This window comes from Halichoerus grypus, chromosome 6 (genome assembly GCF_964656455.1).
Source record: "Halichoerus grypus chromosome 6, mHalGry1.hap1.1, whole genome shotgun sequence".
NCBI lineage: Eukaryota > Metazoa > Chordata > Mammalia > Carnivora > Phocidae > Halichoerus > Halichoerus grypus.
Window position 1 is genome coordinate 162,538,335 of NC_135717.1, and position 27,556 is coordinate 162,565,890.

General features: G+C 40.8%; 2 long non-coding RNA genes across 2 annotated transcripts; both read left to right on the forward strand.

Moving 5' to 3' along the window:
- The first annotated feature begins 3,475 nt into the window (after positions 1–3,475).
- Positions 3,476–5,385, forward strand: LOC118542738 (uncharacterized). The gene is made up of 3 exons (XR_004920748.2): positions 3,476–3,582; positions 4,326–4,385; positions 5,273–5,385. It is a non-coding gene; the product is annotated as an uncharacterized LOC118542738 (long non-coding RNA).
- Positions 5,386–12,222: 6,837 nt separating this feature from the next.
- LOC144382166 (uncharacterized) lies at positions 12,223–27,252 on the forward strand. Its single transcript, XR_013448605.1, has 3 exons — positions 12,223–12,317; positions 12,675–12,743; positions 27,141–27,252. It is a non-coding gene; the product is annotated as an uncharacterized LOC144382166 (long non-coding RNA).
- Positions 27,253–27,556: the final 304 nt, after the last annotated feature.

Sequence of the window (27,556 nt, forward strand, 5' to 3'; positions counted from 1 at the left end):
ACATCTCCTTTAATGATTTCCATCCATTGACCCCCTCACTCTGCTCCTCGGATATAAATCCCTGCTCATCCCTGTTGTGTTTGGAGTTGAGTTCCATCCCTTCTCCTACTGTAATGGTCTTGAATAAAGTCTTATTTATCATTTTAACAGGTATCAGAAAAATTTTTCTCTAATAGCATCCTGTTGAGATATGAAGTCAGTCCTGTGATAAAATCCAAAGTCCTTACCATGATCCCCTGAGGGGTAGTCCCCTGCGAGTCCTCTGACATCATCCGTACTTGCTCGTTTTGGCCACACTGGGCTCTGCTCTTCTTTGGGTCTTCACCTTTCCACTTTTGCACTTGTTCTTCCTTCTTCCGGGAATATGCTTCTCCAGCTCTTCTCATGGTCACTCCCTCACTTTATTTGGGTCCCTGGTCAAATGCCACCACCTCAGAGCAGCCTTTCCTGGTTTCCCATCTAAGCCAGAGCCCCTCTACTTCCTCACTTTTCCTTTGTTTTCCTCACATGACATGTTCGTATCTGCATTATCTTATGTCCCTGTGTTATTGTCTGTCCTTCCAGGAGGGCAGGATTTCATCTGCCTGGCTCACAGTTGTATCAACAGTGCCTAGAAAAAAATGTCTGGATTATAGTAGATGGCCGTTAAATGTTAGTTGATGAGTCATTTAACAAATGTATTTTGAACACTGTGCCAGGTAGGAAGGTGGCAGGAAAGAGAATTACATTGTACCCAGATGGCTCAAATGAAGCACCTTTTGGAGGACTCTGGTTTCAAAATATGGTGGGAGTGGAGAAGAAACACCCCAGGGTCTCTCTCCTCTCGCTCTCTGATCACCATGGCTCTAACCCAGCCAGCTATAAAGCCCCAGGGAAGCAGTCCACAGCAGTTGGTCTTCTGGAACAAAGAGGAAGACAAAGAAGGGACGTGGGGCATGGGGGTGAATTCAGAATAATTAACTAAAGCTCACAGTCTGTTCCAGACCCTCTGCTTGGCACCAGGGATACAGAATAGAGTAAAGCACAATTTCTTCCCTCTCTTGTCTACGGGAAAGCCTCCTTTGATACACTCTGAGAAGAATTACAGACCCTTGTACTATGTTCTCAGAGCACTTGGAACATCTCCATCAGCAGATTCTGCCTTACATGTTTTATCATGTTTTATACTGGATTGCATCTACGTGTCTACCAGTCTAATTTTCTCCAGTATGAGCTCGTTGAACTCAAGGGACTAGATTTTATTCGCTGGATCAGTTACTGCCACAATCATGCTGCATAACAAACAACCATACAGCCTGTTGAAGTCTTTAATTCACTCAAAAATGACCTTTCTTTAGTCAGCTAGGCATTACTGACTCAGAAATGTCAGCAAACCTAAACCTAATGTTAAAAGTTTCATGTTCCTGTAAGGGTTCCATTTGCCCAGAAGTCACACCATCTGGGAGACCAATCCCTGATTGCTATGTGACTCAAATATTTCCCTTGTTCATTTTTAATTTTTCTATTCCTTATTCATTTTCTATAAAAACTTGCCATTTTCTCCCTGCTTTGTAGTTCTCTGGACCCTTGAGAATGGAGAATGCTGGCTTCATGAAATGTTAAAGTTTGTTCTATCACCTAATTTGTCTTCATTTTTTTTTTTAGCAAACTTCAATAACCTACACCAATAAGCACTTATGTAGCTCACACAGCTGGGTGTTGTCTGGGGGTTGTTCATAGAGCCTGGGCTTGGTGAGATAGCTCTGTTCTGTTCCACATGTCTTTGGACCAGCAGACTAGACTAGCTTTGGGATGCTCTTCTCAGCTCTCAAAGGTGCTAGAGGGTAAACAGAAAAACATAAGACCCTATAGGGCCCAGGTTTGGAACTAGCACCACTTCATGTCTGCTGTATTCTACTGGACTTAGCAAGTCACAAACCCAAACTGAAGAGGCAGAAGAATCCACTCTACCTCTTGAGCAGAATGAAGCACAAAGTCACATGGCAAAGGGCATAATGACATGGAGGGGGTACAAATTAGGATGTGGCAATGTGCCACATTAACTTTTGTATCTCCAGTACTTGATGTGTGTATGTATGTATTCAGTACATGCTGCTGGCTTGAAATGAGAAGACTAAGCCAAGAATGATCAAATAACTTGCCCAAATAAGTTGACCATGATCAGTACAGGGAAACAAAAGTGTATGGTAGGAAGGATTCAGTAAGAAGCATAAAGCTGGAAAGTGTTTGCCCAATGGTTTAGGATAATTCTCTCATTCTCAGCAATCTGAGAGATGAAATCACTCACTCAAGATCATGCAGCTCATCTGTAACAGAGCTTGTCCTACAGTGAAAATGTCCTGTGCTCTCTGAGCTCCTCTGGTGTGTTGTGAACTCAGGAGCTGTAGCAAGTTGAGGCTCATCATTAGTGTGATGGGGTGGGGTTTTCTCTCTCTTCACTGTTCTTTCAGAAACTAACATACAAACAGGAGCTCAACGTTGAAGTATTTAGATACTAAAACTCAGGCAATACAGTTAGAGGTTGTCCATCTTGGCAGTGTGAAAGTCTACTTTTCTGGAAAATGTTCCACTTATAAGATCAAAAGATCTCTTTCCCCTAGGCAGACCCCCCAGTATAACCCTAAGTTCTATAACCCTACTGATGGAGACTGGATCTGGCCGAGTTTATTATTAAATTCTCTTACTGTTAGTCAGCCAAGCACACTAAGAAATTCCAGGATAATGCACAAAAGAGTCCTTTATTTTACACTCAAGTGCCATCTTCCAGCACCCACAGAGTGCACATGGCATGGGAAGCTTCGGAAGGAGCTCTGCCTCTTTTTCACTCTGCTTCCGACTTCCCATGGGCATAGAACCCTTTATCTCACCTGCCCAGGTGGCTTCCCTTCTCATGGGGACTAGAAGATAAAAACTTCCATTTTTAAAACCTCTCCTGCCTTTAAACTTGTGGATAGAACATTTGTCAAGCATTTATATCATTTATGCTGATGTTATGCTAAAAAGACTTCCTGGCTCTTCCTCTGCTTTACCAAAATCCTCTCTTTATTTTGGCTGGATTTAAAGGCATAGCTAGGCTTTAATATCATGAGTGTAAATGTGGGTGTGGAGCCAGGCCAGAGTGGTAGTGGAGGTGGTGGTAATGATGGTGATAATGGTGGCAGTGGTGGTGATGGTGGAAAGTGATCATGTGATGGTGGTGATGGTGGAGGTGATGGCGGTGATGGCAGAGGTGATGGCGGGGATGGTGGTGATGGAGGTGATGGTGGTGATGGCGGAGGTGATGGTGGTGATGGTGGTGATGGTGGAGGTGATGGTGGTGATGGCGGAGGTGATGGTGGTGATGGTGGTGATGGCGGAGGTGATGGTGGTGATGGTGGTGATGGTGGAGGTGATGGTGGTGATGGCAGAAAGGCTGGAAGGCTAGCACACTGACTTCCTTGTAATTTCCTCCTCATATGTGTGTTATTCTCACATTTCCAGGGCCACAAATTGAACACATCTTTCCAGGAGCCATTTTGGAAAGGAAAAGTTGGCTAGTGACACATCTCAACCTCCTTCAGACAAAAGCCTACTGGTTGTTTGGTAGGTCAGAAGTCCTGTCGGTGACCTGCGGGCCACCCTCCCAGTGACTGGGGAGCCAGGTGGGAACCAGGGACTCTCTGCCTATGACACTTTGGCTTGTCTCATGGCCTCATGTTCCATTCCTCTACTCTGTAAAGGCAGCAGATGTTACAGACTGGGTCCACATGGGGCTTGTCCTAATTTGCTTTTAAAAAGAGAAGCCCCGGGTGCCTGGGTGGCTCGGTTGGGCGACTGCCTTCGGCTCAGATCATGATCCTAGAGTCCCAGGATCGAGTCCCGCATCAGGCTCCCTGCTCAGCAAGGAGTCTGCCTCTCCCTCTGACCCTCCCCCTCTCAAGGTGTCTCTCTCTCAAATAAATAAATAAAATCTTAAAAAAAAAGATAAACCCCTTGCCAGGTTGTGTATATATTGCAAGCAATCTGAAACCTATAAGAGGTTGGGTGCTTAGGATTTGTTCTCAAGCTTGGGGTAAGACACGCACAGCCACCCATCCTTGTTACTGTGGGGTTTGTGGTTGCCTTGAACAGTGTCCTCATACAGCAGCCAACTCAACTTCTTGAGAAGGCTTAGGGCAAGGGGAGTGTGTGGAGGGTGAGGCCAGTGAGAGGGGAGAGAGGACCTGGATAGGGGAATGAGTGGGACTCTCCCTTCTCTCTACTGAGGGATACGGATGTTTAACTGCCTTTCCCCCTAATCCCTGGAAATCCTAACACTTGTGGAATGAGGAATTTCTCACTTACAGGAGCAGACTGGAACCTTCTGGGTGATGTGTGAAGGCACATGCTAAATGATGCATTAGCAGGTAAGAAAGTGATCCCAGAGGTGGGAGATGCCAGTACTCTGTGCTTCTTGTCTTCTTGTTTAGAATTCTTTTTTGGAGATATGATATGATCTCCAGGTTCTACTTATTACTGTCAGCTCTAGATGAGGGAAATGCTTGTGTTCTCTATACACATTGAATTTTATCCCTCTTCCCTGATGCCTTGGTCTCCTTTCTTTATGACATGTCCATGGAGAGGTAAGTGTTTAGATGATAATAAGGTAGTGGTGTTTACCAGAGAGTTACTGTGTGCCAGATACCACACTGATTGTTGCACTGCATCACCTCCTTTGCTCATCCTAACAAGAACCATTATCATCTCCAAGTGTACATGAGCAAAGTAAGACATAGGGAGGTTGTAGAAACTGTGTAATGTCATATGGCTTAGATGTTTCATGGTTGAGATTTGAACCCAAGACTGATTCCAGAGCTCACAGGCTGAACCACTAGTGTTTGTAGCCTCCTCTGAAAATAGAAATAGTAGGTTGGTGTAGTACAAGAGTCACAACCTTGAGTTTGATGGTGACTCTGCCATAGAGAGCTGTGAGACCCTTGGTAAGGATGCCATGTCTCTAGGACTCAAATCCCTCAACTTTAAGGGGACACTGTTGTTCTAGATATTCTCTAAGGTATCTTCCAGCCATTGGTGATTCTAGAATGATGTCTATGATCAAGAGCTGAAATAAATTATTGCCTTTTTTAAAATGGGCCTGGCTTCTTAGAAAGAAGCATTGGCTTGAGATTAGGACCACGATCTCATTTAGGAGGTTGATGTTCAGCATAGTGTTTTATGGGATTTGGAGTCTTTGGACCAAGATCCAAATCCTGGCTCCATCATGAGTTTTCTGCAAGTCATTTTATCTCTCTAGGCCTCAGCTTCCTGACCTGTAAAAGGAGGATAATAAACTTTTCCTACAGAGAATCCATGAATACCTCAACTATAAAGGTGAGTACAGTATTGTGTCCTCCTTGAGGGTGGGAATATGCCTAATTTATTTCTGCTAGACATGGGGTTGAGGTTGGATTGATTTCAAGAGGGAGAAAAAGGCAAGCCTGCCTTTCTCTGAAAAACAGAACAAAGCAAAACAAAACAAAAACACAACAACCGGGGTGTGTTTTGCCTTTGTTGAAAGTGGGTAGGGTGCATTTCCTAGCTCCAATATCTCCTCTTGGCCAGGATTTGATCTGTCCTCAGAAGATCACTATCCTCAGTACAGAGGACTATGTTATCTCCTACTACACCAACTGGATCATGCTCACGTAAAGGGACATAGCATACAGTGGCTCTGGTTTTGATTATGAAAGAAGGATTTGGGGTGGACTGGTCTTTCTTGACCTTATATCAAGTGACCATGTTGCACTTACTAGTTTCCCTTCCACACAGGCATACACATGGGTTTTCTTGGTGGGTTTTCTCCTCTGGGTTCCCCATATTGAGATGTCCTCTTGGGAGATAACCTGTTCTGGAGTCACACATACCCTGGTTGGATCCTGTTTGTTACCAACATTCTTTCTCAACCACAAAAGCAGGTGATGAGGGTAACTGCCTCCCAGGGCTGTTGTGACAAATAAATGAAGCCCATTACATGGTGAGGGCTCAGTAAGTGATAACTATTTTTGTTTGGGTTCCCCTCTGCCTGCCACTGGGAACTCGTCATCACTAAGTAGATAGAGTGATGGGGAGAAAAGAAATGAGAGCTGTGACTTTCTTTTAAGCTGCACCAGCCACTCTGACCTAGAGTTGAATTTGCAGTTGAACTTAGGAATGTTGAGCTCTGTAAATGCATCCACAACTTTTAACTGGAACCATTTGCATTTCAGACCCAGGACAGACTTAGTGATCATATATTTTGATCTCCTTTGGAGTTGGGGGAAGTGAGTGACAGACCAAACAAATAATCAACAACAAAAAACCCCACAAAAAATAGTGGTTTACATAAGATATAATTTTATTTGTTTTCACATAAACATCAGCAGCCCAGGGCTGAAATAATAGCTCCATGATCATCAGTGAAATGAGGCTGCTTTCCGCATGTTGCTCTCTCATCCTCAATAAGACTTCCACTTTGGGGTCCAGAGACCACAAGATGGCTGCTCCAGCTCCAGGTATCACACTTTTAATCTAGCCTCCAGGAAGGAAGAAAAGGACAAAGAATGGCACAAACATTCCACTGAAGTGTATATACATCATGGATGTTATGCAAGCCCTATCATACATTCATAAGGATTTCCATACATAAGGATCACATAAGTCATATTAACTTACATCCATCAGTTAAACTTTGTCATATGTCCATATCTAGCTGCAAGGGAGCTTGGGGAGTGTACTATTGTGGTAATTATGTACCCAGCCAATATTTGGGGTGGGGGAAGTTGTGGAGGAAAAAAGAGAATGCATCTCAGGGATAACCAGTAGAGGCTCTGACACACTACCGTAACACACCTACTTTATTGTAAAGTTCAAATACAGATGCCTTATCCCCTCAACCCATGCCTTCTGCATGCCATCACAAATTTATGTATGTACGTATTTATTTATTAAAGATTTTATTTATTTATTTGAGAGAGAGAGAAAACGAGAGAGAGAGAGAGAGCACATGAGCAGGGGCAGGGGCAAGGGGAGGGGGAGGGGCAGAGGGAGAAGCAGACTCCCTGCTGAGCGGGGAGCCCAATGCGGGGCTCGATCCCAGGATCCAAATTTAGATTACATTTCTCTTAGGTTTTTTTTTTTAGCAGCATATTTTTTCTTTTTAATTTGATTTTATTATGTTAATCATCATACATTACATCATTAGTTCTTGATGTAGTGTTCCATGATTCACTGTTTGCGTATAACACCCAGTGCTCCATTCAATACATGCCCTCTTTAATACCCATCACTGGGCTAACCCATCCTCTCACCCCCCTCCCCTCTGAAACCCTCAGTTTGTTTCTCAGAGTCCATAGTCTCTCATGGTTCGTCTCCCCCTCTGATTCCCCCCCTTCATTTTTCCCTTCCTACTATCTTCTTCTTCTTCTTCTTTTTTTTTAACATATAATGTATTATTTGTTTCAGAGGTACAGGTCTGTGATTCGTCAGTCTAACACAATTCACAGTGCTCACCATGGCACATACCCTCTTTTAGGTTCTTAATACAATTTCATGAAAAATTCTAATCACAAGATGGAGCAGCTGGCAAGTTCCAGACTTGGATGAGTTGGCCAGAGTACGGACAGAGAGTTGGGGAGAACTAAGTGGGGGAGAGAGCCAGGGCCAGCAGAGACACAAATGCCTTCTGTCTGACTGGGTGCCTCATGCTGAGGACCTTGGAGCAGGACAGAGGAGCTACACTGCCCACCGCTGTGGCAGCAAGGGGGAAATGAGGTTGCTCAGTGCTGAGAGAAAAGGGTGAGAACTTCTAGGGGAAATCAGACACACATAGAAACTCCATCGGATCTGTAAATGTAAAATGATTTGCTGCTAAGATAGGTAAGTGGCCTGAACTCCAGCAGGCAGACAGAGCAGTCCCAGTCATCCGAAACAACAACCAGAACACTGGGAAAAGCCAGAGGAAGAGGATCTGGACCCAGAATTAACAAAGGGCAGAACTGTGGAGCCTTCAGTATGTTTTGGTCTCTGAGACATGGTAAGGATATGTGTGTGAGAGAGGGGTGTGTGTATGAGGGAGAGAGAGAGAGAGATGTGGTGGGGGGAGTAGAGAGACAGACATGGGGAGGGAAAACAGAGATAAAGATGGGAAAGTGAGTATGAGAGAGAAAAGTAAAGGGAGGAAAGAAAAAAGAGCATTTGGGACATGATAGAAAAGAAAGGAAGAGAAGAAAAAAGGAAAGAAAGGAAGGGAAGGAAAGAAGGAAGGAAGGAAAGAAAAAGGGAGAGAAGGAGGGAGGGAGGGAAATATGGAAGAAAGAAGGAGATACAGAAAGGATGGAAGGAGGGAAAGAGGGAGAGAAGGGAGAGGTTTGTATACCTGTGAGTGCATATCAGGAAACAGAGTGCTAAGTGACAGAAGGTGTCACAAGCCTCTGCTATAATTTAATATCAAAATCCAGCTTCTCCAACACACAGCAGATCTCATGGTAGCACCCCAGGTCCCAGGAAGCAGTGAGAACTCACTGCAGTTTCTCTCTCCCTTTCTGCTTTCCTGAGCATGGTCCTGATCCTGCAATGACCCCCATCTCACCCTGTCTCCACCCTGGTGGGGTCCTGGAGCCTGTTGGGCAATCACGGAGTCATTGGCGGTGCTTTGCCCAAGGAGACCAGGGGTTTCAGTCTGCCATGTGTTTTCAGCGTGCCGGCTGCCTGAGAACACACATCTGTCAACCTTCACATCAGAGAACAAAAGCTTGGGTTTGACATGAGAAGGACAGCAAAAGAGCAGCCCTGACCTGACTGCCATGTGGCGTTCCTAAGCATGCAGAGATTCGGCCTGGAAGATATGCACAATACTTGAAAGAAGTCTTTTATCCAGGCAAGAGGGGATAAACACATCTGTACGGCATTGATTCCCCCATCCCCTTACCCCACCTTTCTTTCTGGGATTTGAGCTGGGCTGGGGGAAGGAACAATGAAAACATTTGAAACATCTGACACTGAGTTGGGGTTGTGGGTAGGCAGCATTTAGGGGGAAATGGAAGGTGAAATGCCAAATTTAGTTTGGCTCTTCTTTGTTTCTGGCACCATTTTTCTCTCTTATATTCTACCCGTGTTTTCCTTTTAGCATCGGTGGGCGGGGGGGTGGATCATGTAACATTCCTACTTAGCACATACATAGCTTGCCTTGTCTTGAAAAGGAAACATACACTGACAACGGAAACCTCACAACCTCCAGAGTGGAGACAGCCTTAGGGTTCTGGCTTCCAGGATATTTATTTTGGTTACTGTTTAGCGTACTGAACACCAACCAGGATCCCTTGACTCACCACTGAAATGGGACCAGAATCCAAAGTCATGATGTCTCTGCTGGAAACACAAACGTTGTAGCTATACTAGAGCAAATGATTGTATTTAAGAAGAAACAAGTCATTTGTACAAGAATGGGGCCAAGTATATCCATGTGTCAGAAAGAGTTTGGTATGTTATGTTCTGGAAGAGGTTGGGCTGTTTTATTGAGGGCCACCACACAGCCAGCTGGTGCAGCTAGGTCTCTGCTATGGTCTACCAGGTGTCCCAGAAAAAGGATAGGTGTAGCAGGTCAGATGAGAGAAGTCATGAAGTTGATCACCTGAGACTTAGAAGACTTCACACTATTCATGTGGTTATGTGTTGAGGCAGACCTTGATTCAAACCTGGGTGTTTTATCTAGTAGCTGAATGGTGTTTGAAAACTCAACCAACCTTTCTGAGTTTCTTATTCTTTGTTTTCAAAAATAGGATGCTGTGAGATAGAAATGAAAATATAATATATAAGTTTAAAAAAGTATGATACAGTAGGAACTTAACAAATGCTAAATAACCTATATTTTCTTATTTCTGCTGTGTCCTCAACTAGATCATAAGCTCCTGGAGTGTGTATATACTAATTTTTGGAATTTCTATATAATATTTAACTATAGTGCTTTGTAAACTGCCATCAAAAATTTCTTACTAAATGTGTCTTGCTTGATTATAATAAACTTTCTTTCCTTTTAAGATAAATTTTTTTATGTCTTTTTTTGGAAAGTCCTCCTTGAGGTCCTGAGTATTTTTTCAAATAACAGTTTTTTAAAAAAGATTTTATTTATTTAGAGAGAGAGAGGGAAAGAGAAAGAGAGCGAGAATGAGTAGGGGGGAGAGGCAGAGGGAGAGGGAGAAGCAGACTCCCCGCTGAGCAGGAAGCCTGATGCGGGGCTCGATCCCGGGACCCTGAGATCATGACCGAGCTGAAGGCAGACACTAAACTGACTAAGCCACCCAGGCACCCCTCAAATAACAGTTTGATTGAGATATGGTTCACATACCACGAAGTTCATCTTTTTAAAGTGTACATCTCAGTGGTTTTTATATATTCATGGAGTCATGTATCTATCACCACTAATTCCAGAACATTTCATCAACCCAAATAGGAACCCTGTACCCAATAGCACTCATTCTCCATCATTCCTCTCTCTCCCCTTGCAGGTCCAGGTAACCACTACTTAATTTTCTTTCTCTATATTTGCCTATTGTGGACATTCCATATAAATGGAATCATACAATATGTGGTCTTTTGTGATTGGCTTCTTTCACTTACCATAATGTTTTCAAGGTTTACCCATATTGTAGCATGCATCAGTACTTCATTCCTTTTTATGGCTGAATAATATTCCATTGTATGGATATACCACATTTTGATTATCTGTTCATCAGTTGAACATTTGGGTTGTTTCCATTGTTGGCTATTATGAATAATTCTTCTTTGAACATTCATTTACAAGATTTTGTGTGGACATGGTTTTCAATTCTTTGGGGCATACATTTAGGAGTAGAATTATTAAGTCATAACTCAATATTTAACTTTTTGAGGAACTGCCCAACTGTTTTCCAAAGAGGCTTCATTATTTTTTTTTAAGATGTATTCATCTGTCTGAGAGAGAGAGAGAACACACGTATGTACGAGTGGAGGGAGGGGCAGAGGAGAAGGGAGAGGCCAGGCATGGAGCCTGACCTGGGGCTTGCCCCCACGACCCAGAGATCATGACTGTAGGCAAAATCAAGTGTTGGATGCTCAACCGACCAAACCACCCAGGCATCCCGATGCTGCATTATTTTATATTCCTGCAAGCAATATATAAGAGTTCCATTATCTCTACATCTTTGCCAATATTTGTTATTGTCCGTCTTTTTAAATTATATCCATCCTAGTGAGTGTGAAGTGCTATTTTGTTATGGTTTAATTGCATTTCCCTGATTATTAATGATTTTGAGCATTTTTTCACATGCTTATTGGCTATTTGTATATCTTCTTTGAAGAAATGCCTCTTCAAAATCTTTGCCCGTTTTTAAAAGATTAATTAATTAATTACTCAATTAATTTTAGAGCGAGATTTAGAGAGAGGGCTAGAGGAGGGGAGGGGCAGAGGGAGAGGGAGAGAAACTTAAGCAGGCACCACACCCAGCATGGAACCCATTACAAGGCTCCATCTCATGACTCTGAGACCATGACCTGAGCTGAAATCAAGAGTTGGTCACTTAACCGACTGAGCCACCTGGGTGCCCCCTTTGCCCATTTTTAAATTGAGTAGTCTTTTTATTATTGATTTGTGATTTAAAAATATATTTTGGATACAAGTCCCTTTTCAGATATATGATTTGCATATATTTTCTCCCATTGTATGGTTTGTCTTTTTGCTTGCTTGATAGTATCCCTTAAAGCACAAAATATTTAATTTTCATTTTAATATTTTTTTTGGCACTTGCACTTTTTGCACATTTTTAAGAAACTGTTGCTTAATCCAAGGTCATGAAGATTTATTTCTGTTTTCTTCTAAGAGTTTTATAAATTAAAAAAATAGTTTTAGCTCTTACATTTAGGTCTATGATCCATTTTCAGTTAATTTATATATATATAGTGTGAGGTAGGGATATAATTTCATTATTTTACACATGGTGTCCAATTGTCCCAGACCATTTGTTGAAAAAACTATCATTTCTCCATTTAATTTTCTTGGCATTCTTGTTGAAGATCAATTGACCATAAATCTAAGGATTTATCTCTAATCTCTTAATTATACTCCATTGATCTATATTTCTGTTTTTATGCCAGGAGTTTTAAGATCAGGAAGTGACTACTTCAACTTTGTTCCTTTTCAAGATTGTTTTGGCTATTCCTCATCCTTTAAATTTTCATATGAATTTTATTATCAGCTTCTCAATTTCTGCAAAAAGAGCACTTGAGACTTTGGAAGGATCACATTGACCCTATAGATCAATTTGGAGATTATTACCATCTTAACAATAGTAAGTCTTCCAATCTATGAACATGGTTTTTCTTCCCAGTTATTTAGTTTATTTCATTTTTTTCAGCAATGTTTTACGGTTTTTAATGTATAGGTTTATGCTTATTTAATTTTATTCCTGAGTATTTTATTTTTTTGATGATATCATACATGGAATTGTTTTCTCAATTTCATTTTTGGACTATATTGCAAATTTATAGAAATGCGATAGATTTTTTTGTACATTGATGCTGTATCATGTAACCTTGCTAAACTCATTTATTGGTTCTAATAGCTTTTTAATGTATTCCTTAGGATTTCTTATATGCAAGATCATGTCATCTGTGAATAGAAATGATTTTACTTTTTTCTTTCCTAGACAGGTTTTTCTTTTTTTCTTGCCTAATTGCACTGGCTAGAACCTTCAGCGCAGTGTTGAATAGAAATGGTGAGTTCACATCTTTGTCTTGTTCCTAATACTAAAGCAGTGTTTTTCACCAGTAAGTATGATGTTAGCTGTGGGCTATTCATAGATGTCCTTTATCAGATTGAGAAAGTTACTTTCAATTTCTAGTTTATTAAGTGTTTTTAGCATGAAAGGGTATTGGAGTTTATCAAATGCTTTTTTTTTCTGTGTTTATTATGATGGCCATGTGTTTTTTCTTTGACTTAATTAATATTACGCATTTCACTCGTTGATTTTCATATACTGATTTCATATGTTGCACTATTCTTGAATTACTGGGATAAACTCCACTTGGTCATGATGCATAATCCTTTTCATATGTGGCTAAATTCTATTTATTAGGATTTTCTAGAATTTTTGTGTCTATACTCATAAGAGATATTAGTCTATAGTTATCTGCCTTATGACACATTTGGTTTTGGTATCAGGGTAATACTGGCCTCCTAAAATGAGTTCAGATGTGTTTCCTCCTCTTCAAAAGAGTTTGTGAAGGATTGATATTAATTCTTAACATATTTGGTAGAATTCACCTGTGCTGCTATCTGGGCCTGGGCTTTTCACTGTGGGACTTTTGATTATTAATTAAATCTCTTGTTATAGGTATATTCAAATTTCTATTTATACTTTTTTTTATTATTATGTTATGTTAATCACCATACATTACATCATTAGTTTTTGATGTAGTGTTCCATGATTCATTGTTTGCGTATAACACCCAGTGCTCCATGCAGAACATGCCCTCCTTAATACCCATCACCAGGTTAACCACTCCCCCCACCCCCCTCCCCTCTAGAACCCTCAGTTTGTTTCTCAGAGTCCATAGTCTCTCATGGTTCGTCTCCCCCTCCGATTTTCCCCCCCTTCATTCTTATATAATACATATAATGTATTATTTGTTTCAGAGGTACAGGCCTATGATTCGTCTTACACAATTCACAGTGCTCACCATAGCACATACCCTCCCCAATGTCTATCACCCAGCCACCCCATCCCTCCCACCCCCCACCACTCCAGCAACCCTCAGTTTGTTTCCTGAGATTAAGAATTCCTCATATCAGTGAGGTCATATGATACATGTCTTTCTCTGATTGACTTATTTTGCTCAGCATATGAATGGATAAAGAAGATGTATATATATATATATATATATATATATATATATATATATATATATATAATGGAATATTATGCAGCCATCAAAAGGAATGAAATCTTGCCATTTGCAATGATGTAGATGGAACTGGAGGGTACTATGCTGAGCTAAATTTCTATTTATTCTTGAGTCAGTTTCTGTAGCTGTGTCTTTCTGGGAATTTAAAAAATTTCATTTATGTTATCTAATTTGTTGGCAAACAATTGTTAATATTATTACCATAGAATCCTTTCATTTTTGTAAGGTAGCTGTAGGAGAGAAAGCTGGCACAGAGAGAGTAGACCCCTTGCAAGGTCTGTCATCCCAGACAGCAAGAGAAAAGTGAGAATGAGAGACAAGCATTTTGCTATTTCAGTGTAATGATGCTCTCTCCTGATTCATGTAGCTCAGTGGATGTCAGGATTCACTGGTATCACCAGTCAAGTTACCTCTCTTCTCAGAAGATACAAGGGTAGAGAGAAAAACTAGATGCAACCAGTCTATTCTACCTCCTCCTTTCTGTCTATACACAAAGGGGAGTGGAGCACATATTCTCTTTTATATCAGGACTCCTTTTGGAATATCTCCAAACTTGAACTGGTTTGAGTAAAGAGTTTATTGATCTATCAAGAATTCTCTAGGCCATGACAACTGAATTTCTTTTCATCTTCCTTTACCTTTAACATGATGGTTTCATTCTTGGCTCTTCATAGTGGCTTTTGGCACTCCAGGGTCACATGTTCCCAGATTCAAGTCCTGCAGAAAAGAAGATGTTTCTTTTTCAGAAGGCCCAACACAAGAATCACTGTATTTCAGTGACTCTGATTGGGTCCTATGTCCACCCCCTGAACCAATGTCCAGAGTCATATAATGACCTGAGTAGCCACGACCTCTGGATCTGGCATGGCATCAACTCCATCCATAATGCATATGAGCTAAGTATGAGACAGGTGGCTCTGGAGAGGAATATTCAAATATACCATTCAAGGAAAAGAGTTGTAATGGAGAAGTAAGAAAGATGTTCACTGTGATGATTTTCCCATTAACACCTTTGAGATTTATGTTGTCTAATATGATAGCCATTAATCACACATGGCTTTGAACATTTGAGATGGGGCAAGGCCAAACTGAGATATAAAAGACACATTGGGTTTTGAAGACTTGGTAAGAGAAAAAAGAATGAAAATATCTCATTAATAATTTCCTTATATTGATTACATGTTGAAATAATTTTGAATATATTGTGTTAAATAAAATATATTATTAAAATGAAATTCACCTTTCCATTTTTGTTTTTGTAATGTGGCTACTAGCAAATTTAAATTAACATTTGTGACTCACATTATATTTCCATTGGACTACATTTCTATTGGACTATTCTAGATGTTTCTATTCATCTTTCAAATACCATATTAGATGTGTGTTATCTGTCTTAGATAATTACCCATTTTCAATAGAATGAAAGCAAACTTCCTCAACAATCTGACTCTAATATTGTATTTTGAACTATTTCCCATAGTAGGTAGGACCATATCTCCTGGGCCATGTTATACCCAAACAGGCCTCTGTCCTCTTGCTTCCCAGTTCAGCCTGCAGAGATGATGGAGCCAGGAGACAGAAGAAAGAAGTGGATGAGAGGGTGTATGAAAAAGGACAGGTTGTCATATGAAGAATCATTCATCTCTTGATGCTTAAAGCCATAGCTAGAGAACCCTCATTCTCTGAAGTGCCCCAGAGTTTTGGGGAATGCCTAGGGGCATTCCCCCCAGTAATCTAGTCTTGGACTTAATCCAACTTGGACTTCCTGAAAACTTTTCTTTAAGATTCCCAACATCCGTAAATATCCTTATTCCTCCTTTGGCTTAAACAAGTTCATCTGAATTTTGGTCAGTTGTCTTTATCAAGAAGCATCAGAGAAACACAGCCCTCATAGGACTATGCATGGTAAATATTGATGGAACAATTGAAAGTTTCTGTGACCTTAGTTTAGAGGGCAAAACAGAGCAGGAAGTGGGACCAAGATCCTTGGGCAATGTGTTCAGTACTTTTACTTTCTGTACCACACTGGGCCACAAGAGAGAAATACTAAACAAGTACCGTGCACCCTTATAAAAGGGGATGATGTCTGGTCTCCTTCTTCAGGCAGTTTTCCTGTGGAGGGAAGTGGGCACAGGGCCAGGGTGTCTGTTGTGTCTGTACTTGTCCTATGAGGTTTGAGCTGTTCCCTCAGTCCCCCAGGAAACAATGTATATGCTAATGTTTCCTGCTAATGTTTTCCCTCTTTTCAGGAAAAATGTCTGGGAAGAGTACAATGCAGACACTATCGTTCTTCGAGGGAGACTACAACCCTGGGCTCAGGCCTGTGGTGCTCGCAGAACTGAGTCTGGCTCTGTCGCAGAGGTCAACAGGCACACCTGTAGTCTGATAGCTGCGAATTCAATAGTAAAACAACCAGAGTTAACTGAGTTCAGGCATAGCTAGATCCAGGTGCTCACAGGTTTTATCAGGAAGCTGCTTTTCTACACCTCTGTTTCTATTTTCTTTGGTATTGACTTCATTCTTAGGGTGGGGGGCTTTACTCCAAGTGACGTCTGGTAGCTCTAGGTTTCTAGCCTCACAATTGAATGACTCTTCCTTGATCATGCCAACAACATTTCCAGAATTAACTCTTGGACCCACTTATGCTACATTTCCACTGTTGAACTATTTCATTGGTTCATTGTTTGTCAAACCATTCCACCAAAATACATGGATTATTTACTATGTTCCAGCAGCATTTTAAGTTACTGGGGATATAGCATGAAGAAGACATACGAGATCCCCGCTTTCCTTCCAGAAGTGGGAAATACACACACACACACACACACACACACACACACACACACACACACCCCACAGAAAAATGAGTGAACAATAAGACATCACAGAATGATAAAAAGTTAGGCAGAAAATTAAAATAGAGAGATATGACTAAAAGTGATTGGGTTTCTACTTCAGATTGAGTGGTAAGGACAGGCCACCAATCACCAAGCCAGCAAATGGCATTCCCTGAATGGTAATGCTGCTGTTGGCCCCTGTATCCCAGAGGCAGGGCAGCATTCCTATCGAAACCAAGTGCCTGACAGAGAGGACTGGATTCTGAGGGAAAACTGGAGTGCTAGTTCCAGAATCAGAGGGAATGGGTGATGGGTATGGAAAAATCATAGTAGTAGACTATAGGATTCCTTTTATCAAAAGATTAATGAAGTAATATTTATGAAGAGATTTCAAATAGTAAAATAAATGAATACAGCAGTATTTTCTTAGGATGAATTTATTTGGTAAGTTCAGTGTTATTACAGTAAAGCACTGTGAAGTCAGGCTATGGGAGCAACAGCACTGTTTTGATGAACCTCATGTAAGATCTTTGTTGAGCTGTACCAAAGGCAACCCAATCCCTTTTTCCTATTGCTTGTCCTTTGCGAAGGGGACAGAAGGTACACTGGCCAGTTCTTTCCAAGCACTTGTCCATTTGCATTCTGATCCTTCTGCAAACAACTGTATGAAGGAAGAAACACCAACTCCGAAAGAATAAAAAAAGGTTAAGCTGTGTGGTAGATAAATCCACATGGAAAAGGAACTTTTTCATCCCCTAAAAGCAATAATGTTGGCAGAGACATAGCTCTGAGAGCCTTTGGGCTTAACACAACAGGCCATTCAGCTTGTTTGCCTAAATTAGATGTATTTACCCTATTGGATTCTGTCTTCCTCCAAGATGTTCTTGCTTTACTTTTGCATATCTAAAAGGATCATTGATATGGTTTTCTAAAGAAAAAAAAAATCCACCAAAATGGATTAGCCTGTCCCAAAGGAGAGATCAGATTTTGGTCAGATTCTTAACCTGATGCAATTAGAATCCTCCAATCATGATTCCACCTTAGTGCTCACATTTTTATCCTTCACTACCAGCCTATGCATTGTTGGCTTTAGCTTGAACAAGGTCCTTTCCCTCCTTTGTATATTCTGTGCCAATTCAGCGTCCACACTTTTTACTTATGTTGTGATACCACTAGATTCCCTCTCCAGTTCTCTCCAAATCCCTTCTATCTTCCAAAGGTCTACTTAAAGTCAGCCTTGTTCAGGAAATCCTCTCAGACCAGCCCCCCCCCCTTCGTAATGCTTCATTTTTCTCAACAATTTGGATTTGTTATTTAAGTTGCAGATGGGAAAAATGAGGTGAAATGTCTATGATCTGACTTCATTTTTTTTTAGAGAGGGAACAATTTTGACTAAAACACCTTGATTTGTCCATTAAGGGGGACAGGATCCCAAAAGGCAGGGGTTTTGGTGGGCTCATAGGCACGTAGAGGGATGGTTCAGGTGCTCTGCCTGAGAGGAAAAGAGAGGCATTTCTTTCTTGCTTCCGAGAGGGAGGGGCAGGGAAGAGAAGAGAGGTGTCGGGAAGGAATGGGAAGAGTGGGAGGAATCAGTGAGACCCATCAAGGTGGGGCGCCTGGGCAGTGAAGAGCACTGCTCTGTGGTGGGTGGCAAGGGTCTTTTAGAAAGAAGAGTGTCTGATGCCCCCCTGACGTTGTTGGTGCTATGTTGATGTAATCCCATTCTCTGCTTCCTCCACACCTGTAGGGAAGTCTGCCCCTCTCACAGAGATTTGAGCAAGAAGGTTTTGGAGGGAATTGAAGAAAGAGCTGGGTTTTAGATCTGGGTTGATGTGGTGTGAAGCTGAAAGCATGGGTGAAGGGAAGCAAGAACCTGGACCCTGTGAGTATGCAACAACTTTGTAGAAATCTTTCGGGAGAATCTTTTGGGAGTTCTAGTCCATCATCACCATATCTCAGGGGCTCACACTGGGGCTACTGTAATGATAGTCTCTATATGGCAAAGTACCCCAGTACCTTGATAATCCCCAAATCACCTGTACAGGATCTCTTGCCCCAAGGTCCACTCCTTCAGCAAGCTGCTTCTCATTTTCTCCCCTTCTTTTTCACTTCTGTCATGTCTTTTTGTCCACCCTTCCCCTCTTCTGCCTCATCTGGTCTTATTTAGAACAATATGGCTTCTACCATCTTCTGTCTACTCCCTCTGGGAGCGTGATAGAGACCTGGTAATGGGCCAAATGATCAAAAGATCATTCCTTTTGGGATAGTGTGAGGTAGGGTGCAGAAGTGGTGGATTGCAAATTTTTATAGTTTAGTATATTTTATACCTGTCTCACTGTCATATATACAAACATATATATATGTCTTATCAGAACCTCTAATTTTTAAATTCTATGAAAGTAGGGACTGTGTCTTTTTCATGAGCCCTATCCAACAAATCACAGATGACCTTCAGTGAGTCACATGCCATCTGTGAGAGGAGGGAAGGAGGGAATGGGATGGGCATTTGTGGAGATTCTATTTCATGCCAGGTGTGGTACAAGCCACTTGACGTGTAATATCTACAGTATATTTAATGTCTACTATGCATCCAGTACTCTGTGTGAGTTCTCCTATTTAATTCTCACTGCTGAGCCATATTACTCACTTGTAGGGATTGTGCAAAATGATGGCCATTCTCACAATCACTTTATCACCATAGATACTGTGGGAAAGCATTACACAGATGAGTTTGGGGCTCTGAGAATCATTTACTCTGCTCTAGTTTCCACAGATGAAGTGGCAGAAACAGAACATTTGTCCTGGCCTTTTTGACTCCATGGCCTCTGTCTTTTTCTCTCTACAAAACAAGTCTATTTCAAATGTTTGAAGACAAGACATGTAGAGACCAGGAATGAGGGAGCCTGTGCTCATCACCAATATGCTATGGAAGAGGAGGAAAAAGGATGAGTGGAGGATGACACACCTCACTCCAGCAATATTTTGCCAGGGGGACACTACTGACATTTTTGGCAGGACAAGTCACCATGTGGGAATGTTTGTGAATTGCAGGGTATTTTGTGTCCTTAGTTCTTGCCCACTATATGCCAGTAGGGCCATTTCTCTTCATGACACCTCAAAAATAAGTGCTTCCAGACATTTCCAAATGCCCTTGGAGCAGGTGCTGCCCCTCTACCCTAAGAACCCCTATAGACAAAGCTGCCTCCCTAAGTGAACTCCTAAGTCTGCTCTAGCTTTACTATTCAATCAGCAGTGTAGAAATGAATGAATGAATGAATGAATGAATGAAGAGAGGGTCAGGAACAATCCCAGGCGTCAGCTGCTCTTGTGAAGACAAGTTTGAATGGAGGTTTGGAGGACTCAGGATGAAACCCAAATGGAAGTGTGATGTATGACCCAGATGGGAGATGAAAGGACCCAGAAGGCAAACTTCATCTACTCTGCAGTTTACCTCTAACCAGACCCCTTCCGGGTGCTTTCAAGACTGTTCAGTGAAGGCTCTGCTTGCTCAGTGGCAGCCCAGAGCGGGAACAGAGGCGGGGAAGGAGGTGCATTGGCCTCACTGGAGTAAAGTGGAATAGCATCGCTCTCGGTGCTAATGCGAACCAGCTGCCAGCCGGCCCCAGCTTGTGATAGAACAGGCGGAATTCTTGGACACTGAGTTATTCTTAGAAGCATGTGCACAGCCCCCTGGCAGGGCTCACTGTGAATTGGCTGTTGCCAGCCCCCTGTCAGGATGCTGTGCCAGCAGACCCAGGAGTGACTGTTCTTGCTTATGAAAAATAACTTTGGGATTTTAATTTCAAATTACTCACAGAGCTTGGGGCCTGGATGTGTAAAGTGGTGGTAAAGGCAGAGAGGAGAGCAGGACAAAGGGAATGGATGGGGGACAGAGAGCCTCATTCATTTGCTCAGCAAACATTTATTGAGGGTCCACTCTGTGCAGATATGGGGGTTCTCATCATATCTGGACTTCCATTTGATCTGGATGAACATAGATGGACAGTCGGTTAGACCTTGAGAATGGGCATGCCCATGTGCTTTTAGATTCTGTGTATTGGGTACTTTTTGTGGGCCAGGTCCTTTACAAAGGAGGTCTTATTTGGTCTTCACAGGAACATTGAGAGGGAGACATCACCACTCCTATTTTACAAGAAACTGAGTGTTGGGGAAGGAATCTGCCCCAGGCCCCACAGCTATCAAGTGGCAGAGCCAGGGTCTGAAGTCAGGCCAGCACACTCCTGCTTTGCCACCTGTGTTGAACACCAACTCTGTTCCAAGGCTGAGCTAGACGTTGGGACTGTGAAGCTAAATAAAGATGCTGAATTCCAGCCCTCAAGTCTCTCTGTTGCACTGTCTATGGGAGAGACAGGCAGGGGCAAGGCATGATAGGAACAGGATCGGTAAAGCAGGAGATCAGAGGTATTGAAATCTGCTGGGATGGACCAGGGGCAGCTTTGGGGAGGCAGGAGTGGCTGAGTCTTACACAGGCACGTCCATGGAAGGCAATGGAAAAGAGCACTTCAAGCAGAGGACCAGCCTGTGTGGTAGCCCATGGTCAGCGATCACGAGATGCTCGCTGGGGTTGCAGCGAGGGATGCATGAGAGCGGATGTAAGATCAGGCTAGGCAGGTGAGCAAGATCTGGCTGGTCAGGGCCTTGCAGGACAGGCCAAAGTGTTGGACCTTTGTCCTGGAGGAACTGACAACTCATGTATCCATTTGTTTAGTCATTCGCTCATTTAACATCTATTTACTGAACACCCAATGTACACCAGGCACTCTACATTTAAAGAATTTTAAGCAGGAAACAGGTGCATGCTTTGTACCTTAGGAAAAATAAAAAGGTACCTGGATGGCAATTATTAAGGGGCCTCCAAGTGGCCCAGGTGAAAGATGATCCACTTGACAGACATAGGGTTTAACTGAAGCTCTTGATTTCCTCTGTACAGCACATTGATGAATGCATGCCCACATCATGGAAAGTGCCTTTAAATGTGGGCTGCTCTCCAGGACACCCACGTATGTCTGCTGCCATCTAGAATTGTATGTTTATCGAGGATCATTTGTGTTTGGTTCCAGATCGATTTATGCCAGGCTTACCTGTTAGTCACTGAATGCAATATTAGCCACAAAAATAAAATAAATGTGAGAAAAAGGACAACTGTTTCTATGAATGCTGAGTTGAAAGCTTTGAAAAGACTTAGGAGAATTGCAAAAAAAAAAAAAATTTGCTATAGAATTGGGTGTGGTTGAGACAATGAAAGAATTGGGGAAATCATAAAATTCTAGCAAGATTCTGCACTCCGATTGCTTTACAGGGGTCTTTAAGGTCTCGCTCTACTTCAAAGCAACTGACGCTGGAAATTGTAGATGATGCATTATGGGTGTGGTTTATGTAAGAAAGATGACAAGAAGCTCCAGTCAGCAGACCCGTTCTCAAAGAAAAGCCTTGGCTCCACATCAAAAGGGTGGTGAATGAATGTGCATTTATATGCTTTAAGTTAAAATTAAACAGGTTTGAAGTATTATGTATCATTTTTTAGCTTTAAGAAAAGTTTTTATTGAAGTGTAACATACATGGAGCAAAGAACACTGATCTGGGAGGAAGGAGAGATGGAGTTTTACAAAGCAAACACCCAGCGTCACCGGCAACCAGCTCAGGAAACAGAACTTTGCCAGCACCCCAAAATATTTCCTCGTGTCTTATTCCAATCATTACACACTCTTGCCTCAAATGTGACCACTACTCTGACTCCTATCAGCAATGGTTACTTTTGCCTATTTTATAAATCAAGCAGAATGTTTTTGTTTTGTGTTTTTGGCTTGATTTCTTTTGTTTGGGACTATGTTTGCAAAATCCACCTATGCAATAATTTGTCTAGTATTCCATGACCTATAGGGGTACACAGTAAGCACTCAATAAATGGTAGCCAACAAGAGATGCCAGTGACCTTTAGCAAAATAAGACCACATCTGGATAGTTTTCCACCATCTGATTCAATGGTGCTTTGGAGGTGGTGAATAACCCAATTTATGTATCCATCTTATTACTGAAGGATATTAATATTGTTTCCAATGTCGGGCTATTGTGAATGGCACTGCAATACACATTTTTATACAGGCTTTGTGATGAACATACACATGCATTTCTTTTGAGCATCCTTCTAGGAGGAAAATTGCTGGGCCCTAAGTCATACTGGTATTCAGGTTTTGTAGATACTGGCTGAGTTTTCCAAAGTGGTTGTGTCAGTTTATGCTTTTACCCATAGAGTACAAAACTCCCAGTATTTCCAACATCCTTGCAAATATTTGGTGTTGTCTGTGCCATTGTTGCATTCCTAATTTTAGCTATTCGTGCGGGGGCTCTGTGGCATCTTATTGTTTGTTTGTTTTTAGGACCTCTTTTATTGTGGAATAATTTTAGATTTACAAAAAAGTGGCAAAGATAGTACACAGAGTCCCTGTGTTGACCTCACTCGGTTTGCTCTATTGTTCACATCTTACATTACCATAATATATTGGTCAAAGCTAGGAAACTGACATTGGTACATTACTATTAAGTAAACTCCAGACGTTATTTGGATTTCATCAGTTTTTCCATTATTTCCCGCTTTCTGTTCCAGGAGCCATTCCAGGGAACCGCATTGCTTTGAGTTGTCATGCTTCCCCAGCCTCCTCGGGTCTGTGACAGATTTCCAGATTTCCAGTCTTTCCTTTGTTTTTATGACCTTGGTGGTGTTGAGAAATACTGGCAAGGTATCCTGCAACCTATCCTCTAATCCGGGTCTGTCTGATGTCATTACTAGAATGGGGTTAACGATTTTTGGAAAGAATGCCACAGAGGTGAAATGCTCGTCTCATTACAGCATAATTAAGGACTACATACCAACCATATGACATCACTGATGAGGTTAACCTTCACTTGGTTAAGATAGCGTTTGCTGGGTTTCTCCATTGCAAAATCCCCATTTTTCCTTTCTCTAGTCTGTAGTTTGGAGGTGAACCACTGAGTCTAACCACCCTCCAGGGGGGTGGGAAGGGAGAATTAAGTTTCATTTGTATCTTCCTCATGTGTGCATGGGTTCATTCATTTGTTCATATCAGTATGGACTCATATATATTAATTTTGTACTTTGGGTTATAATCCAATACTACCTTATTTATTTATTTTCCCAGCATTGGCCATTGGGAACTCTTTTAAGTGGCTTCCCTGTCCCTTTAATGTGTCCCCCATCCCTTTGTTTTTTTTAAGCATTGTTTTACTTTCTGGTACTATAAGGCACTCCTGGGTCATATTGTATTTTCCCTGCCCCAGCCTTAGAATTGTCCATTTCTCCAAGGAGCCTTGATCTTTTCTATTGGAGAGTGGTGTTTAGAAACCAAGACCCCAGTGCTCAGTGACTCAATGGGGCATTAATTTGCATTTCCATGAAGACAAGCACATTTTCGAATGCTCATTGGCTTTTTGAATATTCTCTTGAATGAAGTGGCTATTCAAGTCATTTTTCTATTTTTCTCTTGGAATGTCAACATTGTTTCTTAGAGATTTATAGACATTTTTTCTTTTTCTGGATATTCTGGATTTGAGTCCTCCATTGAATGTGTGTATCACAAATATCTTCTTCCACGCTGTGGCCTGTCTTTTCATTTTCTTGGGACTGTCTTTGAAAAACAGACGTTCTTGATGTTATCACGGTACAATTAGTCATCTTTTCCCTTATGGTTCTGTTTATAATCATAAGAATATCCTCCGAGGTTAGCTCCTAAAAGCTTTATCAAATTTTCTTCCATATTTAGATCTATAATACACCTGGAATTGATTTTCATGTGTAGCGTGAGGTAGGGTGAAGATGCTTTCTTTCTTTCTTTTTTTTAAATATGGATGTGCAATGAGCAAACCCCATTTATTAAAGAGACCATCCTTACCTCCCTCATGCATTTTCATCTTCGTTTTTGGAATCTCTGTTCAATTCTGTGCGTTTATTTGTCTATCCTTTCACCAATGCCACATTATCTTAATCAGGGTAGCTTTATAATAAGGTTTGATGGCTGGTAATGTAAGTCCTCTGATTTTTTCTTATTTTTCAACATTATTTTGGCTATTTTTGGTCTTCCTCATATAAATGTTAGAATAGCAGTTCAATTCTCCCTGTCTCATACACACACACACACACACACACACACACACACACACACACACTTATTCCCCTCTGATGGGAATATTATTGAATCTATAGATCCATTTGGGAATAACTGACACTTTCAGATTATCAAGTCTTCTTCTCCATGACAACATAACAGATCCTTCAACTTATTTAAGTCTTGTAAAATTTCTCTCAGTAAGGCTTTCCAGTTTTTAGTGTAGAAGTCATACATATTTTTTAAAATTTATTTTTATTTTTTTATTTAGTTTATTTTTTTAATTAGCATATAATGTATTTTTGTTTCAGGGGTACAGGTCTGTGATTCATCAGTCTTACACAACACTCATCACTCACCACAACACATACTCTCCCCAATATCCATCACCCAGCTACCCTATCCCCAATCCCCCTCCCCTCCAGCAACCCTCAGTTTGCTAGCTTCCCTTATTAATTTAATTAATTGTCTGAAGAATCTTTTGGCTTTTCTATGTACACAATCATATTATCTGTCAATAAGGGCAATATTTTTTCTTTTTTTTCAATCCTTATACCTTTCATTTATTTTTTCTTATTTATTTATATATTTATTTATTTTTTCCATGACTTCCATTACAATGTTGACTAAAATGCTAGTAGTGGATACTCTTGTCTCATTCTTGATCTCAGATGGACATTTTTGATATTTCATTGTTAAGTATGTTTTCTGTAGCTTTTAAAATATATATACTTACCAGATTATAAAATTTCCTTCCATTCCAGGCCAAATTTGCTAAGATTTTTAAAAATCATGAATGGATTTCGGCTTTATACATGCCTTTTATTCATTTATTGAACAGTCCTATGATTTTTCTCCTATATCAAATTAATTGGTAAATTACATTGATTGATGAATTTTGAACATAAAACCAACCTTGCATTACTGGAATAAAACAAACTTGGAGTCACATATCATTCTTTTTATATATGGTTAGACAACATTTGGTTTCAATTTTTCTATCTATGCTTATGAGAGAGATTGAGCTGTAATTTTCAATTCTTATAATGTCCTTGGTAGGTTTGTTTTCAAGATTTTGCTGACATAATAAGATAAGTTGGGGAAAAAAGTTTTCTTTCTTGCTTTTATTTGGAAGAGATGTTTAAGATTAGTGTTATTTCTTCTTTGCATTGTCATGGATGGAACTGGAGGGGATTATGCTAAGTGAAGTAAGTCAAGCAGAGAAAGACAATTATCATATGGTTTCACTCATATATAGAATATAAGGAATAGCATGGAGGACATTAGGAGAAGGAAGGGGAAAACTGAAGGGGAAGAAATCAGAGGGGGAGAGGAACCATAAGAGACTAGGGACTCCAGTAAACAATCTGAGGGTTTTGGGGGGGGTTGGGGAATGGGGTAGCTCGGTGATGGGTATTAAGGAGGCATGTGTTGTAATGAGCACTGGGTGCTATACGCAACTAAAGAATCATTTAACACAACATCAAAACTAATGATGGTGACTAACATAACATAATAAAAAAATAAATTATGTAATTGCAATAAAAAAATACAGATGTAAAAAAAATAAATTAAAAAAATAAATATTTAGAAGAATTCACCAGTGAAGCCATCTGGGCCCAGAGACTTTTTTGGAGAAGGTTTTTAATTACAGATTTAATTTTTAAATTAGGTATAGTACTATTTTAGGCAAACTCCAGGATTCCTTGATTCCTGAAAATATAGTTAAGCCAAAATGTGTTAAAGAGATGAAGATTAAAGCATAGGCCACAAAGTCCATACAGTTTAGTGGTTAAGAACATGAACTCTGGAAATCTTCTACTCTAATCTTCTTCAAAAATGAATTTTAAATGCAAACAAAACAAAATCCTTGTTTATTCAGCTTCAGTATTAGAATCTTACACAGTCAACAAAATCCTGGGTTAAATTTTTCATCACATTTCTGCTCCACTTCTTAAGCTTGTGCTCTGGGCAAAGGCTTTGAGGAAAAAGAGTGTTGGGCTTAGTTCTCTATGCCTTTCTTCTCTCAGAGACCCTGGACCTTTAATTCTTCGCTGCCTTGGAAGCCATAAACTATAACCTTTTATCTTTCCAGCTCTGTGAGATTTTTAAAAACTTTCCTGGCATTTCTGCCCTTAACAGTTGTCCTCTGCCTGGACACCTTGCAAATGCCATGAGGGGAAAGAGAGAGGGACTGTTGGTTATCTGTCTGTGGTTACCTGTTCTGCAGGATCTTGACTTCTCCTGTACTGGCTGCGTCCGTAACTTTCCGGTGACTTCGACAAGATTTGTATTTGCATTTTAATCAGCTTTTCTAGTTTTTTTCTTGGCATAAATGGTCTGCTGCAAGCTACCCAATATAGGAAGAATTAGATGTTTGAATATCTTTTTTATTATTAATTTCTCACTTGATTTGACTTTTTAATTTAATCAGTCTACTAAGGATCTTGGTTAGGAAGAGATCTACTACTATGATGATGATATTAATATTAATTAATATCAATATCAACCAATTAACTGTAATAGTAATAATAGCAGCTAACATCCTTGGCTAAATCACTGGAGCAAGACTCTATGTTAAATTATTTCTATGTATTCTCTCACTTAATCTTCCCCAAAACCCTGGAGGTAGGTACTATTATCTTC